Raw genomic sequence first — 4585 nt, forward strand, 5'->3', positions numbered from 1 at the left:
TCTGTCTCCACCTTTTTTCTTCCACTGACACTTCTTTGAGCTGAGGGTGACTGATAGGGAGTTCTGTGGGATAACGTGCACCAGTTCAAGAGACTCCTCTCTAGGAGAGACACTACCCACTGTGGAAAGGACAGATGGCCTCGCATCTATGGTTCTGTGTCACTGACTTTGTATTAAACCACATTTGGCAAGTCCAGGGGCCATTTGTTCAGAATGCAGGTTCTGTATAATAGGAAGGGTATTTCTTCGCTAACTCCATCAACCTATGAGGCCAAAGACCTCGTGTTCCACTGAAGACAAGAATGGTTTTCCACTCTTTAGTCCATCCTGGACCACTCGAACTGCACCTGTGGCCATGTCCTGACACTTTTTCTCAAGTGCAGGTAGTACAAAACCCACCCGTTTGTTCACACCCTCACAAAGCACACATGATCACCTACTATATTTTGTTACTCTTCTAGTTGCTCTGACCAAATACGGGACAAGCAACTTAGGGAAAGAGGGGTCTATTTTCGCTTACATCTTGAGGCTGCAGTTTCTCGTGGCATGGGATTCTCAGCGGCAGGAATGTGAGGCAGCTGGCCACATCCCATCCACAGACAGGCAGCAGAGAGAGGTGAATGCTGGTACTCAGCTATTTTTTCCCATTTTAGTGGATTTTAAGTCTTCTGACCATGGGATGGGGCTGCCTACATTTAAAACGGGCATGAAGAGCCACAGCCAGGGACAACCAGACAGGATCCTAGCATCCCTGCCCTCTGAGAGGTTCCACTCAGCAGACAATAGAAACAGATGCAAAGACCCACAGCCAAACATTAGGTGGAGCTCAGAGAAAGTCTTGTGGATGAGTTGGGAGAAGGACTGAGAGAACTGAAGAGGACAGGCACTCCACAGGAAGACTGACCTCGCACTCCCTGAGACTGAACCACCAACCAAAGAGCACACGTGAACTGGGCTCTAGGCTCCCTGCACATAGGTAGCAGGTCTGCAGCTCAGTCCTCACGTGGGCCCCCCAACAACTAGAGCGGGATCTGACCCTGAATCTGTTGTCTGCCTATGGATTCCATTTCCCTAACTGGGCTGTCTTGTCTGGCCTCACTGGGAGAGGATGTGTCTAGTCCTGCAGTAAGGTGCCAGGGTGGGGCGATAGCCAGGGTGAACCTTCCCCTTCTCAGAGGGAAGGGGAAGAGGGGAGTTGGGAGAGGAGCTGTGTTTGGAGAGGGGGATGATTGATACTGGGATGTGAAGTAAATAAATTTTTAAATAATGGGCATAGGGGCACACGACTTCAATCGCAGCGCTCAGGAGGCGAAAGGAGGCAGATTGCTGAGTTTGAGGCCAGCCTTGTCTATATAGCAAGTTCCAGCCAGCAGGGATATACAATGAGAAGTTTTCTCAAATAATGGTAATGGTGGAGGTGGAGGTCGAGGTGGTGGTGGTTGTGGTGGTGATGCTGCTGGTGGTGGTGATGCTGCTGGTGGTGGTGATGATGATAATAGTTTTCCCCCACATTAGTTAAACCAATCTAAAAAACTTCCTCACCAACAATCCCAAAGATGGTTTCCTAGGTTTCCAGATCCCATCAGGTTGACAATCAAAATTAGCCACCACCAATGGTAGTCTTCAAAGCACTTTATGTTCAAACAGCTTCCTTTAAGCTCCTCCGTGCTCTCCTGTTGGTACATCGTTAGGGAAACGATAGCCAAGAAAAATCCTGTTGTTTCGTTGGCTGCGACTCTTTTCATTAATATTTATTTAGTTTTAAATTTTATGGGTATATAAGAAAATGTGTGACTTCAAGTGCACCTTGTGCAGGCAAGAGTACACAAGGCCAGAGGAGTCTTGTGTATCAGGTCCTCCAGAACTGGAGTTACAGATGGTTGTAGGCCAGCATGGGAAAGGTAGGAGCTGAGGCCTGGCCCTCTGGAAGAGCAGTAAGCACTCAGTCTTAACATTTCCCCAGCCCCTTCTCATAACTTTTAAAAAGTCATACTCCCCAGAAAGACCCCAGGAATCACCAAACCAGAGTGAACCCTTTGTCTCTCAAATGCGAGTCCGCTGTCCTCTCATTCATAACCATCCATAGAGCACCTACTGTGTGCTGGGCACTGGGTTCAATGCTGAAGACAGAGTAGGGAACTCAGTAGACATCATACCTGCTTCTCCTGACTTCTTATGACTGCACGTCCTGCATGGTCTCATGACGTTTCAGGCAATGAGACAAAGAGCTTACAAGGAGGGAAGATCTATTTCAGCTCATGATTTCAGACCACGATCCATCAACCATGTTTCTTTGGGTCTGCATCAGATAGAATTTCACCGCAGGAGCTTGTGGCCAGGAAACAAAGAAATGGAGATCTATCCTGAATGACCTATGTTATCTAACTAACCATGTAGGTTCCACCACCTCCCAATAGTGTCACAGGCTGGGAATCAATCCTTTGGGGGAAAGCCTTCAGATACGACCCGTAGCAGGGCCCCATAAAATTATAACGGAGAAAAGTCGTGTTTACCTAGCGTGTCACTAGTCTGACATTGTGGCATAATGCATTGGTCACATGTTTGTGGTGATCATGGTATACTCAAGTTTATTGCAATCCCATCTGAAGAGAAGCAGAGCCCATATGATTTTGTATGGCACATAATGTTCAATAAAAATAGTAATTGACTAGGTTACTGGTTTAATGCATTTGCTATGCTATACCGTTTTACTGCTGTTCTATAGTGAGCTCCTTATACCTGTGTATTTAAAAACGTAGTGCAAGCCAGATGCTGTGCGATGCTGTCAGCAACGTCATACATCCCATGTTTGCCACTTGAATATGCTTGGCCCATAGAAAGCAGCACTATTAGGAGGTGTGGCCTTGTTGGAGTAGGTGTGGCCTTGTTGATGGAAATGTGTCACTGTATAGGTGGGCTTTGTGGGCTCCTAGGCTCAAGCTCCCCTTAATGCAGAAGAGACCCTTCTTTTGGTGCCTGTGGAACACAGTCTCCTCTGACTCCCTTCGGACCAAGATGCAGAACCCTCAGCTCCTTCTCCAGCACCGTGTCATCCTGAATGCATGCCATGCTTTTCATCATGCCATGATGAGGACCGAACCTCTGAAACTGTGAGCCAACAACAATTAAATGTTGTGCCTTGTAAGAATTGCCTTGGTCATGGTGTCTCTTCATAGGGATAAAACCCTAACTAAGACACAGTCCTTGTTAAATGGCTGGTCTATCCCATCTAGGTCTTTGTGAATACACTTAAGGACGCTTACACAATTGAGTCAGCTGTGTGTCTTAATTAGGTTTCTATTGCTAGGACAAAAAAAAACACCATGATCGAAGGCCCCATGGGGACAAAAAGAGTTTCTTTGGCTTACAGGTTACAGTCCAATATGGAGGAAACCAGGGCAGAAACTCAAATCAGGAACCTGGGGGCAGGAACTAAAGCACCCACCATGGAGGGACAGTACTTACTGGTTTGCTCTCCTGGCTTGCTCAGCTTGCTTTCGTATGCCTCCCAAGACCACCTGCCTAGAGGTGACACCATCCATCCACAGTGAGCCGGCCCCTCCCACGTCAATCATTAGACAAGAAAATACCCTACAGACTTGTCGGCAGGCCAATCTGATGGAGGCATTTTCTCAATTTGAAGTTTCGTCTTTCCAAATGTCTCTGGCTTGTGTCAACTTGCGTAGAGCAAACCAAAGCACCCTTTGCTGGGAATGTGTTCTTGTCATTAAGTGACACAAACAATAGACACGGGTGGTTTCTAAAGGCTGGCACGTCCCAAATCAAGGCGTGAGAACTTCCTGAGATCACGGCAGGGGATTCCCTCCCTGCATCTTGCTAGAGTCTGGTGGCAGTCCTTGACTTAAAGCTATAAGCCTCCTGTCTCTGTCATTATATGGCTTTCTCCCCAACTGTCCATGTTTGATTTTTTTTTTCATAGCTTCTCCTTATAAAGCCACCAGTAATACTGGATTAAGGGTCCATTCTTGTCTAGAGTGATCTAATCTTAACTATAATCTATAATCACCCTATTTACAAATAAGGTCATATTTGAAGTTTTTGTTTTTGTTTTTTGTTTTTGTTTTGAGACAGGGTTTCTCTGTGTAGCCCTGGCTATCCTGGAACTCTCTCTGTAGACTGGACTGGCCTTGAACTCAGAGATCCACCTGGCTCTGCCTCTTGAGTGCTGACATTAAAGGCATACGCCACCTCTACCCAGTTTTCTGTCCCTTTTTGGGGACTGGGGGGAGGATGGGGTTCAACTCACATGGAAAGTATTTCCTCAAAGCCGTCATGTATTAAATGCATTGTCCCATAACTAAGAGAGCATTTAAATGGGAACAAAAGAGTAGCCATGTTACCAAAAGGCCAGCTAAAGGCAGAGGTGTCCAGAGAGGGTTCTCTGAGCGTGACGCTGAAGCAAGAGAAGGGACTAGCGCAGAAGGGCTGAGGAGAAGATTGTCTGGGACCTGTGAACATCAGTAAGTCCAATATCCCCAAACAGGGGTCTCCTGGATGTCATATCAGTAAATCCAATGCCCCCCAAACAGTGTGTGAGAAGGAAAATTCATTAACAGCACTGGGT

General features: G+C 46.7%; 1 long non-coding RNA gene across 2 annotated transcripts in view; it reads right to left on the minus strand.

The window, feature by feature from the left end:
- The window catches only part of LOC134479660 (uncharacterized), a 35301-nt gene extending 31556 nt beyond the window's left edge, over positions 1–3745 (minus strand). The window contains exons 1-2 of one of the 2 annotated variants that reach the window (XR_015625234.1): positions 3466–3733; positions 2157–2328 (exon numbers count right to left, since the gene is read on the minus strand). This is a non-coding gene — a long non-coding RNA (uncharacterized LOC134479660). Of the gene's footprint in view, positions 1–2156; positions 2329–3465 lie in introns of both variants that reach the window. The other variant, XR_015625233.1, reaches the window with a different exon arrangement.
- Between the last annotated feature and the right edge of the window lie 840 nt (positions 3746–4585).

The sequence above is a fragment of the Rattus norvegicus genome, chromosome 7, assembly GCF_021556685.1.
Source record: "Rattus norvegicus strain SHRSP/BbbUtx chromosome 7, alternate assembly SHRSP_T2T, whole genome shotgun sequence".
Lineage (NCBI taxonomy): Eukaryota > Metazoa > Chordata > Mammalia > Rodentia > Muridae > Rattus > Rattus norvegicus.